This window comes from Sorex fumeus, unplaced genomic scaffold, assembly GCF_029834395.1.
Source record: "Sorex fumeus unplaced genomic scaffold, SorFum_2.1 ptg000003l, whole genome shotgun sequence".
NCBI lineage: Eukaryota > Metazoa > Chordata > Mammalia > Eulipotyphla > Soricidae > Sorex > Sorex fumeus.
In genome coordinates, this window is record NW_026606060.1 from 58,998,293 (window position 1) to 59,011,971 (window position 13,679).

The 13,679-nt window shown below is 37.8% G+C and overlaps 1 pseudogene; it reads left to right on the forward strand.

Moving 5' to 3' along the window:
- The first annotated feature begins 11,333 nt into the window (after nt 1–11,333).
- LOC130028832 (GPN-loop GTPase 3-like) lies at nt 11,334–12,233 on the forward strand (annotated as a pseudogene).
- Nucleotides 12,234–13,679: the final 1,446 nt, after the last annotated feature.

The window sequence follows — 13,679 nt, forward strand, 5'->3', positions numbered from 1 at the left end:
AGTTTAAAATAAGAAAACACAATGTCCACTCACTTTGGAACCCAAAGGCTTTTGGCAGAAATGCATCCTGCTCTGCAGTAGGTTACTGGCGCTGGGCCACTCCAGGTGGGAACAGGTTTCGTGCCTTGACCTGTTCCTCCTTACTGCCTGGTGACCACCATCCTCCAGAGGCCACTGGACAGTGAGGTTTGGGCCTGCAGTGAAGAGACACACAGGGCCTCACCACATGGGGGTGGAGCCGACTCTTTCTCCCCATCCCAACGAGACCCCGAGTCGCCGCCTACAAATGGACTCTCTGGCTCCTGATCAAGCTGATTAATAGCCATGATACCAGAGACTCAGAAGCAAATCTTGAAACCCAGTGGCTTTTGGCAGAAATGTATCTGGACTGCATACAACATGCAAAAGGTTAGAACTGTGTCTGTAATTCAGTTCTGTGTTATGTTTTCCTCAAGCTAATGATGTAAAGTTTTACAGGTACGCTCATCAGGACAATCACAGGAGCCAATTGTGAGAAACCAAACCAAAGAAAATTGTACATGTAGAAAGGAGGAATCTAAAGAGGAAAAGAAACCATCCAACACAGGTAGGTAAATAAGGATTCAAACTTGATTCTGGTGACGCTCTGCTCTAGTTCCCTCGAATTTCTTCTAGTAAAAGCTGTAGTGTAAAAATTTCATTCTTTTTCATTTAAAAACAAGTCAGTTACTCCCAGAGGTTAGACTTTTCTCTGTATAAGATATTATAATGCTTTATGTCATAGTTTCTCAAAATAATACTTTATTCAAAATGATCTCTAGCTCTTTCTCATCATATTCTCATTATGATGCCATCAGACATGGGTCTTTAGAGAAGATGCCAAATCAAGATTTCTGTGTACCTCTTGATTCCACTCCATCTAGAAAACAAAAAGGACTTGTTTCCCATTCTGGAGTCTTCTGCTGAAAAGAAGAAGTTGTGAGGAAAACACCGATATTGTCAGATGTGTCTGTGCATATTTTCAGTAATACTGTTCAGATTTTTCTTATCATAGGGTTATAGTAATGTGCTACACTTCCATGACCCAGGCTGTTTTCAGAAACCAACAATGAAGTCCATCTGTCTCATGAATTATCTGTTTCTACAAGAACTAGTGAGCAGTCTTTGTTATCTCAACCCAGAAAACTCCTCTCAAGAAAAACAATTAGTAACCCCTGGAAATGTCTTTGTTTTCAAGGAAGTGAAGGCAGAGACATGTGTGAAATTAAATGGTCATGCTGTGAAGACAAATGCTATTATATTTCTCAAGACTCAAAGAACTTGGACGAGAGTCGGAGAGCCTGCAAGGACCATAGTTCTACACTTGTGAAGATTGAAGATGAAAGAGAAATGGTGATGTGACTTCTCTGTTCTGCATCTCACACCATACTTACTTAGTCAATGGTGATTGCTATTGAGTGTTTACTAAAACTTGATCTTTTAAACTCACTGAAATTTGCACATAATCTTGTTAAAGTCAGCAAGATACGTAGAAATAAAAAATAGATTTTCATAAAAATAATATCCATCCACATTTAGAATGAATGTATTTTAGTAAATATGTGTCCAAACATCAAATAATGAGGGAATGCTGTACTTAAAATATATCATTTTTAACAAGGGAAATTGTGTATTTTATACTGAGAAAAGTACATTAAATTACCACCAGCCTCACTAAAAAAATCACTATAAGCTAGGATAACCAAGAATGCCACTGATGTTGAAATAAAGAAAATTTAACATAAGCCTAGAAAATTTCATTCCAAGTCATGCTAACTTTTCACTTGTTCTACATTTAGAGTAAACTGAATTAAATATTTCACAATATCCATCATAATTTTTCATTTGAACATCAATAAATATTGAGAGTAATCTTTCAATAACCTGTCAAAAAGAAATCATCATGAACTATAGTCAATTATCTATTATTACCTAAATCTTCATATATCTGGATTTCAGAAATTAAATAAATGAACTTAGAAATAATTAAGAAAATAATTAAGAAAAATATAAATTCATAAAGATACTTACAAAGGTTGAAATAACAGTTTAAACTCCAATTGCAGCTGTTGCTGCTAAAAGAAATTTCAAAGTTCTCTTACTTTTTTTATAGACAAGATAAAGAATTAATATAAATGTATTATACGTATGAAAAGTAGTGTTTAGTATTTGTTAAACACAAATAATCACATTTTAATGATAAAGTTCTTTATACTTTTTTTAAAAAAGAACTAAGGCATTTATGTAGCCAGTGACCTGATTATCAAGAATATAGCTATGCAACTATACTCAGATAAGAAAAGGAGTGGGATGTATGGAATTTCTGTTTTTCCCGTGAACGTCAGTCTCTTGCTTTAATGGTTGTAACTTTTTCATTAAATGTATATACAAAATTTCAGAAGAACATAAAGATTTTTTGTTAATATTTTCTTGATTTATAGTCATAATGCATCTGTTGATATAAGATATCTAGCATCCATGGATGTTGTATCCAAATATGAGTTTCAGGTCTTCACTTACTATTCTAATTTATAGGGAATCTTTATTGAGAAATAATCATTCTGCAAAAAAAGAGTAAAAAATAGAATAGAAAATTTTCTCAAGGGGATAAAAAAAGACTTGTTAAAATTTTAACGCAGTTTACCATTCTATGCTAATCAAAAAAAATGAAATTTTCATAATTTGAAAGTCTCAATCTATCTTCTTTCCCTCAGTAGTTTGTGTGGATATCACCTCATCCAGAATCCTAACTACAAATAGTGAAGCTGGCAATATTTGCACACCAACATACTTAGGAACATCAAGTGAGAGTGTGTGCATGTGCTTTGGAATAACTCAAATACAAGATCAATGAGACTGACTTATCAGTAATTATTCAGTCTGCTAGGTAAACAATGCGTGTGACTGAGAATGACACTCATAGTTCCTTGTCACAAATCTCCCACCTTGATTATAACAAACAAATAAGACTTTAATCAGAACTCATTTTTCAGTAAGAGTTTTGAAAATATTTCGAGATATATGTTCTAAGAATCAATAAAATTCACTTAAGTATGATTTTGTGTCAAATTTATGGAACTTCATTCATGGGATGTCCAATGAGGGGAGAGGGAGAGAGAGAGAGAGAGAGAGAGAGAGAGAGAGGAAAAGTGTATGTAATAGAGACTGAGAGACTGAGGGGCAGGTGCAGGGGGAAACTGGGGACATTGGTGGTGAAAAATGTACACTGGTGAAGGGACAGGTGTTGGAACATTGTATGACTGAAACCCAACTATGAACAACTTTGTAACTGTGAATCATATGATTATTCAATAAAAATATTTGTGTCACTATATTTAGTTAAGTATCAATCTTAGAAATAAATGCCATAAACTTATATAGTGAATAGAATCAGAAAGATGTTGATTTATATACTTCATGATAGTACACAACATAAGTTCCAATAGTAATCCTGTGCCTTTAATTATTTTATAATTAAAATCATTTTACTCATAAGCTGTGTTTTTCTGTTACAGATATTTATTCAAAAGAAGCTATCTTATTATTCTTGGATTAGATTGTCCCGTAAAGGACCCAGCAGTTCTTGGAAATGGGAAGACAGCTCATATCCGAATTTTAAAATGTAAGACTCTGAAAAGGCAGTGAAAAAGGTTCTGTAAAAAAATTCTGATTGATATTTTTGAAGGATAAAGTAAAACTATGATATGTACATATAGATGTAGATATATATCTATATATCTATACCCATATATATACATATGTGTTCATACACAAATATCTAGGCTTATGATAATATGTACAAAGACACACTTCCAAAGAACTTAGATTCTACTCTGGTAGAATTTAAAGTGAGTACATGTAAAAAATTCAATTCCATGCTAATTTTTCCTAAAGTCATCTGGAGGAAATCGTATGGCACTATGGTGTAAGTTTATGAGCATATAAGAAAGTATCACTTTAATTTTGGTTTTATATCCCTTATTGTGCTTGTGTTCATGAATGTGTAATATTCACTTTTATCCTAGATTTAGAAACTGGAGAGAAATAACAAATGGAAACTGTGTCGCTCTGTCAAGAACAAAGATGGCTGTAACTGACTGCTTCGTGAAAACAAAGTACATTTGTGAGAGGAAAATGGCTTGTCTTGCTACCTGAAATATCAACAACATAAGCATAAACAACTGCAACAGCAAGACAAGATCAATATTTATTTTAAAACCCCAGGATTTAGTTCTAGAGAATTACCCATTCTTGTTTCAGACTATGCACATGTTGAATGGGTTGTTCTAGTCCATGACCAAGGAGAGTCCAGATTATTAGCTCCATCACAACGAGGTGTCTGAAAACGTCCATTTCTTCTCCTCCACATAAAGGATAACAAAAATTTGAACCTCATGGGTTTGAACACAGTCTGGTGGTGTGAGATAGCAGGACAAATCTCTCATGAAATTTACAAAGTTCAGTTCTATTTCTGCCCTATTTCTGCCACTCATAGGTTTAGGAATGTTCCTGAAATAATTTCGGTCATTATATTGCATGGTAGGGTGTACATGAATGTAAGTAGTGATAAAGTTATTCTGCCTGAGTTATGCATGAATTTTTTCTGGATTATTTATTTCACATAAACAATCTAGTATGATACATTAAAAAGATCACAATCACAATCACAGTCATCCTGTTATTCGTCGATTGCCTTGAGCAGGAACCAGTAAAGTCTCCTTCTTTCTAGCCCTGAGATTTTAAAAGAGCCATATTCAATGCTCTTTCAGGGCTAGGAGAATGAGAACTATCATTGTTACTGGTATTTGGCATATAGAGTATGACATTTGCCAGACTCTGCCGTGCGGGCAGGATACTTTCAGTGACCTGCAGAGTTCTCCAAATAAAAACGAGATTATAAGATGTTGTGCAGCCACCAACGTGGCTGCACGCTTTGGGAAGCTGGATTTTATAGTCTCTGGGTCTTGGCCATTGATGGTACCACCTGGCGCCGGCAGCAGCTGGTGGGTGTAACACCTACCTACAGGAAGATGGGGGTTCTGGGTGGAGTAGGCTCGGTCCTGATCTGAGCAGGCTTGGAGACCTCAGCCCGGGACACGCATTCCTGGGTTCTTCTGCCGGTTCCTTCATGCATGAGGCTTGTCCAGATGTGTGGAGAGTGTTCTCAGCATGGCTGTGGCTGGTTCTGGATGTCTTTGGATGCCAGGGCTCTGTTCAGGGCGGCGAGGGAAATTCAACCCACACTGCTCCTTAGGGCCTCGGTGAGAACAGTCAGGTGCGGAGGCGGGAGACTGCACATTACAAAGAATGATAATTATTTAAAGAAGTATTTATTATTATGACATATGATTACAGTAGGTTTGGCGTTTATGGTATTGGTGTACAAGTTAGTGTACTTCCACCACTTCTAAAGTGTCCAAGACCTTCCAACCACAGTCTTTGTGTCACTTCTAGTCTGCTCCTGCCCACAAAGGCCCCAAATCCTGCTAACTCCAGCAACATATACCTGAGAACCATATTCCTATTGTCATAGTGCAAATTTATTTTTTCTGAATATCGTCTGCTCTCTTGTTTCATTTCTTTGTGTCCCAGAAGTGAAATCATCTGATATTTTTTCTCTGTCTATTTTTGTAAATGTGATAAACCCATTTTCCATCCAAGCAGTAGCAAAAGCAAAAGGTCATCTCTGCTCTGTGTATATTTTCAATGTTTTGTCCTTTCATGTGTGCTTGAACATTTCTTTTTTCCAGACATTTTTTCTTCCAGATTTTAGCTATTAAACAGGGCTGCTGAGCCCAGAGCAATAGTATAGTATTTAGGATTAGGGTATTTTCATTGTCTGTTTTCCTGCCAATGGACTGGAATTAGTGTAGTCACCTCAAAGTCATTACAATGCAAAGTTCTACCAATGTGTCTTTGATGTGTTCTTTACAATATCTATGTCCACTTCCTCAGTGTGTCCTGAGAACTTATTTTGGAGCTTTTCCATCACTCCATAAGTTTGAAAATCCACTTATGGCTTTTAATACTGTTTTTATTACTATGTTGTAGTTTAAAATAAGGAAACACAATGTCCAAAAATTTTACAATACTGTCCAAATGCTTCAAATACCTGGGAAATCAATTTAACCAAGGTACGTATCTGGTATCTTGAAAACTGTAAGTCACTGTTCAAAGAAATAGAAGAGAACTCAAGGAAATAAAAACTCTTTAAAACTGACTTTTCAAAGTCACTGTTTCCAAATGACTCTATTATTAAGAATTCCCAGAAGCAGATTATGGATGTCATTTCCTTTGGTGCTCTCCTCGTGCTATGAGAACTTACCAGTACCTGTATTTCATAATTTTCCTTTTCTTTTGAGCCAACCTGGCTTTTCTCAGGACTTCCTTCTGACTGTGTGTTCAGGTATCACATAGAGCATTGTTTGGGGAACTGCATAACGTGCTGGGGATTGACCCTATGTTAGCCACTTGCAAGGTAAGTATATTACCTGCCGAGGAATCTCACTGGCCCCTTGATTTCTTTTTAAAATTTTTTCATAAACATACTAATTATTAAAGCATTAACTTTTAAAAAGTATTAATATTTAATAAAAATCTCATGATAAAATCAATTGGCATTCTACATGGACTTATTTCTACACTATATATTCTTTTTCTTTGATTTGAGTATCTTCTTTATCAGTATTGTGATTATTAGGATCAAGTCCTAAGGTATTGTAAGCAACATAACTCCTAAAGTATTGTATTCTTCAATTTTTTTTCTCAAAACTGTTTTGGTATTTTTATTCACAGAATTATTAAATAAATAACAAAAAGTATATTTCCATACCCCCCCAGTGGGGGCAAAAAACTTGACTGAGGGGCCCATCTGGGCCAGCGGTTTGATGCTAGGACCCCATGAACTTAGATTTTCTTAACCACTCAAATGGTGCATGGGGGAAATCCAGCTCTACACTTAGTGATGCTATGGGTCCCAGGTGGTGGCAAATCCAGATCTGCTACAAAAAAGAATACGCCTCAACTCTGTACTATCTCTCCAAACAACATGTTGACCACTGACATTAAAATATATTACACATTAAAGCAGAATCCATTCAGTTTTCACAAAACTGTCATACCTCTTATAGTTAGAAATTTTCCTCAAAATATTTGTCTAAAACCTAAACTGCCATTGCCTGTGAATATGAATTTATTTTGAAATAGGGTTTCCACCGGGATAAATGATTGCAAAGGACATTAGTGCGGAGATGATTCATCACATATGCTCAGAGGAAACTTCTCGATGACACAATCTTGACTTCTAACTTTCAATAATTGGAAATAGTTACTTTTGTGTTAGTATATAGGTAGTGAGAAGGATTATGGCACCCTAGACAACAGAACTATAAAGTAGTTGGCAGCTGTATTATAGAACATATCCTGTTTACTAGTACATTACAAATGCCTTTTGAATATGTGTCTAAGAATAACTTTTCACGGTATAATCACCATTCACGTTTCAGTAATATTGCTCCTAGAAATAGACAATATAGTTAAGTCTAGTCCATGCTTACAATAACATAAAATATATTTTGTTTCCAGGTTTATAAGTCCATAGAATTTTAAAAATAAAGTATTTTATAAGTGATTTCATTTTCTCAAAATTGTGACTGTTTTCATATTTTTTGTATTTATTTCTTTTAATGAATCACCGAAAGATAGTTACAATCTTCCATGTTTGGGTTACAATCCCATAGTGATCAAACTCCCAAACCACAGAACATTCCCCACCAACAATATCCCAGGCGTACCCCCCCTTTCCCACCCTCTCCCTGCCTCCATGGAAGACAATATTCCCATACTCTCTCTTTACTTTTGAACATGATGATTTTCAATACAGATACTGAGAGGTTATCATGTTTGTTCCATTATCTACTATCAGCACACAACTCCTCTCCTGATCGATTCCTCCAGCCATGATTTTCTTGGTGATCCCTTCTCTATTCCAGCTGCTTTCTCCCCTCCAATCATGAGGCAGTCTTCCAGCTTTGGAGCAAATATCCTGGCCCATGAATCTATTGTCCTAAGGTATGAGCTACATGTTATTATATTTTGTATTCTACAAATGACTGCAGTCCTTCTGTGTCTGTCCCTCTCTTTCTGACTCATTTCACTTAGCATGATACTCTCCATGTCTATCCATTTATGAACAAATTTCATGACTCCATCTATCCTAACAGCTGCATAGTATTCCATTGTGTAGATGTACCAAATATTTTTTTACCAGTCATCTGTTCTAGGACACTTTGGTTGGTTCCAAATTTTGGCTATTGTGAACAGTGCTGCAATGAACATAAATAGAGGTACAGATGTCATTTCTAATGTACTTTTTTGAATCCTCTGGATATAATCCCAGAAGTCATATTGTGGGGTCAAATAGAAGCGCAATTTCTAGTTTTTGAAGGATTGTCCATAGTGTTTTGCAGAAAGTCTGGACTAGTGAGTATTCCACCAACAGTGAAAGAGCGTCCCTTTTCCCCCACATCCATGTCAACACTGGTTGCTTTTGTTCTTTTTCAATGTGTGTCAGTCTCTGTCTTGTTAGATGATATCTCGTTGGATTGCTGATGACTAGCGATGCAGAGCATTTTTTCATATGCCCTTTGGACATTTGTGATTCTTTTCTGAGGAAACTTCTGTTCATTTCTTCTTTCTAGTTTTGATGGGGTTGGAGGTTTTTCCCTTGTACAATTCTACTAGTGTCTTGTATATCCTTGATATTAATCCCTTTTCAGATCGGTATAGGGTAAATATTCTTTCCCATTATGTATGCTCTTTCAGTATTTTGGTCACTGTTTAGTTTGATGTAGTCCCATTTCTTTATGTTTGCTTCCACTTGCATGGTCAGTGCTGTTTCATCCTTAAAGATGCTTTTATCTACAATGTCATGGAGAATTCTGCCTACATTTTCCTCTATGTACTTTATGGATTCATATCTGATATTGAGGTCTTTAATCCACTTTAATCTGACTTTTGTGTCTGCCACTTTCTCCACTCCTGTTCAATAGATTACTGGAAGTCCTGCCCATAACAATTAGGAAAGAAAAATATATTAAGGGCATACAGATAGGAAAGGAAGAGGTCAAGCTATCACTATTTGTAGATGATATGATACTATACTTAGAAAACTCTAAAGACACTACCAAAAAGCTCCTAGATACAATAGCTCTGAATAGTAAAGTGGCAGGCTACATAATCAACATCCAAAAATACATGGCCTTTTTATACACAAATAACAAAAGAGAATAAAGAGACATTAAAAAATAATCCTGTCCAAAATAGTATCTCAGAAAATCAAGTATGTCAGAATCAGCTTAACCACAGAGGTAAAGGAGCTATACAATGAAAATTATAAAACACTACTTAAGAAATAAACAGGATCCTAGGAAATGGAGACACATCCTCTGTTCATGGAGAGGGAGGATTAACATTATCAAAATGGCAATACTGCCCAAAGCACTATACAAATTCAATGCAGTCCCTATAAGTATACCCATGAAATTTTTCAAAGAAATAGAGAAAACACTCCTGAAATTTATATGGAACAATAAACCCCCAAGAATAGCTAAAGCAATCCTTGGGAAAAAGAAGATGAGCAATATCAGTTGACTATTCTCTCAGAGAACCCTGAATATATGACCACTTTATCTTTGACAAAGTAGCAAGAAGTATGAAGTGGAACAAGGAAAGCCTCTTCAACAAGTGGTGCTGGGAAAACTGGATAGCTACCTTCAAAAAATTGTGATTGTTTATATATACATGTACATATCTTTTTTTTCTTTATTAGTGAAAAACCATGAGGTACAGTTATAGGCTTACAAATTTTGTGCTTGGGTTTCAGTTATACAATGATGTGATTGTTAATTTATATATACATGTACATATCTTTTAAATAAAATGAACAGCATACAAAGATGACTAGTCTATAATTCACGGAGAATTAAGCATATAAATAACAGTGATTTATTATTATTGATGAGCATCAGAGATATGATACAGAAGGCAAGGCACTTTTGTGCAGCTATAGCAAAGATAACCCTGATTCAGATCCCAGACACCGCATGTGGTTCCCTGAGCACTGCCAGAGGCCACTCCAGAGCTGAGTCAGAATTAGACCCGATGAGCTGCCAGGTAGAGACCCCAAACAAAAAATCATCTGGTTAAACAAATATTGGTACATTTATTTAGCATGCAATTTTCACTTGATTTTCAAAGATATAGAAGCTTCTTGTATACTGAAAAGAACAATGCACAAGAAAAATATTTTTATAAGTAAAAAAATATAAAGGCTGGACTATGGTTAATAGCTAAGTGATGTTTAGTTTAGCAGAACTCATAGAGAGTGTGTATGTTCCTAGATTAACTCTGGGTATTATCTGTGAAACTACACGTTTGCCACTGAGTGGAATTAAATAAATTGAAGAAACTGGTAAAGAAAATCTGTTCATCATTTAGCACTCTTTATCTTTTTATATTTTGAGCCATAGGAATACATTATTACATTTTTGTCTAGATATAAATTAACATAATTTGGCTAAATCGTTTGGAAATTTTTTGAAGTGCTTACACAAAGTAAATTTCTTTCATACCATGTTATTTATGAGTCCTTGTAGTCTGAAAAAATAAACCCACTCAGAGTTCTACAAATCATCGTATATAAAACTCATTGCTCTATATTTCTGTAGAAATATTTGTAAGAACTTAAATCATTATAACTCATACAGAGTTGATTAAATAGATTTCCAAATTTTCCTGCAGGTATTAAAGGACATGATTAAAAAATTATCAGGGGAAGAACAATTCTTTTCACAAATATAACAAATCTGTATATTACATGTAATAGTTGACATATATGAAGACTTAATGTATCCATATTGTGCTTCTTTTATGGATTAAAGTGGTTGGAAATTCCCGCATCAAAGAAGATCACTGTCACTGTCACTCCCGTTGTTTATAGATTTGCTCGAGCACGCCCAGTTACTGTCTCCATCATGAAACTGGTTGTTACTGTGTTTGGCATATCGAATGCGTCATGGGGAGCTTTTCAATTTGCCATGCGAGTGAGATACTAATTTCTAAAGCATAAATTAACTATCACATATTGAAAATATGAGTTTAGGTGAGGCGGGCTGGGAGACTGTCGTGGCTGCCTGGGAACTTGTCGTGGCTGCCTGGGAGTCTGTCGCGAGGCTGGAGGCCGTGAGCCCGTGGCAGGGCGGCGGTTAGGCTGCCGGTCAGGCTGCGGTCAGGCTGCGGTCAGGCGGTGAGGCGGGATGCCTCGCTACGCACAGCTGGTCATGGGCCGCTCCAGCAGCGGGAAGGTGAGGGTTTGGAAGGAGATGTGAAAATGCAAGTTGCGCTCATTGTATGACTGAAAATTAAGCACGGAAGTTTAGCACCTACCGTGCCACCATGGTCCACCACGGTGAAGCCCTCGGCCGTTCTGTCCAGGTGGTGAACTTAGATCCCACGGGGGAGCATTTCAACTATTAGGTGGATGATGTGATGCAGGACGGCTCCCTGCGCTTCGGTCCCAATGGAGGACTGGTGTCTTGCGTGGAGTATTTCGTCAATAATTTTGACTGGCGGGAGAACTGCCTTGGCCATGTCGAGGATGACTACATCCTTTTTGACTGTCCAGGTCAGAGTGAGTTGTACACACACCTGCCCGTGATGAAACAGCTGGTTCAGGAGCTGGAACAGTGGGAGTTCCGAGTCTGTGGAGTGTTTCTTGTTGATTCTCAATTCATGGTGGAGTCGTTCAAGGTTATTTCTGGCATCTTGGCACCCTTGATTGCTATGGTATCTCTAGAAATCCCTCAAGTTAACATCATGACAAAAACGGACCTGCTGAGTCAAAGAGCTAGAAAGGAAATTGAGGAGTTTCTAGATCCAGACATGCATACTTTATTAGATGACTCTACAAGTAATTTCAGAAAAAAAAAAATAAAAAAAACTGACTAACGCCATATGTGGGCTGATTGATGACTACAGCATGGTTCGATTTTTGCCTTAGGATCAGTAGGATGAAGAAAGCATGAACATTGTATTACAGCATATTGATTTTTGCCATTCAGTACAGAGAAGACTTGGAATTCAAAGAACACAAGGAACAGGAAGATGAATCATCTTCTATGTTTGATGAGTACTTTCAAGAATGCCAGAACAAATGAAGAATATGTTAAAAATGCCCTGGATTTGGGGCTGGAGTGATAGCACAGTGGGTGGGGCGTTTGCCTTGCATGCAACAGATCTGGGTTCGTTCCCAGCATCCCATATAGTCCCCAGAGATCCGCCGGGAGTAATTCCTGAGTGAAGAGCGAGGAGTAATAACACCCGTGCTCTCCGGGTGTGACCCAAAAAGCAAATAAAGAAAAAAGAAAAGAAATGCAACTGGATACTTTTGAAGAGTAGCAATCAAAATTTATTTAAATGAAAATATAACAGATAAAGTAACAACAAATAATAAAAATCATATAATATACTGAGGCAAGATACTCATTGGTGGGAGTGTCTCCGGAGAGAGACACTGATGAGAGAGCCTCGGCGTCCATTTGTAACCATTCTAGGTCCTCTGGGAACTTGTCCAATGTTGCCACAGAGGGTTGCCTTGCAGCTGGTACTGGAGAAGTCAGTGATGACTCTGTCCATCGAGACGGAGCCAAGTATGCTTTCAGAGCTGGAGCTAAAGAATCAATAAGAGAAAATGTCACCCGGATGGCTACTTCAATGGATTCTCCAAAGCTGACCCCAACGGGGACCCAGCAGGAAAGGGAGACCATGGGCCCTCTTCATGGTGGTTTCCTGTGGAGGCCTTCACAGAATGGGCTCTCTGGCTAGTGACTCTCGCTTCCAACACCAGCCCCTAGGACACCTCTAGGTGGGCTATTTCCCATTCCCCTTTAACTTGTGCATATACAAACCCCCCTCGGTTCTTACCCTTTTTCTTCTGGTGCTCTGAATCTTGTTTTGTGCCATATGTCTCAGGCCATGGGATTGAAGGCGGTGCCCTTTGGGGAGTTGACACTCCTTGGCGAATCTCAACTTTCTGCTTAGACGATATCTCGCTCTGGTTGGTGCTGGCTGATTCCAGACTTTCTTCAGAGGAACTGGACCCAGAGGATATGTAGAAGATCTTCTTTCTCTCCTGCGGGCTGCTCTGTGGAGGGAGCATCTCTCTCTCCTGTGGGCTGGTCTGCGGAGGGAGCATCTCTCTCTCCTGTGGGCTGCTCTGCTGAGAGAGAACCACAAAGGCTCAGCTCCAGAAGCACTGCTTCCCCCTCCCTTCTGAGTTCCTCCCTGCTGGTAGACCTGCATCTACACAGACCTCCCCTAGGAATGAGAATGAAACAATCAAGTTTAGAAAAGTCTTGGCCAAAGAGCACCTCCTAGTACCAACTCAGTGAGCAGTGAGCTTGCCTTGGGGGCTAGATTTGATGACTCACCTGCTTAGAGCAGGGTGCCCTCAAGATGATCTCACAATCTCCCCCCAACACACACACACAGCCACACGTACATACACAAATACACATACATACACACACCCCATCTCAAGTACACACTCAAATTTTCTCTCTCCGATAAATATGTTCACACACAGGTGTGCATACTCTTCCACA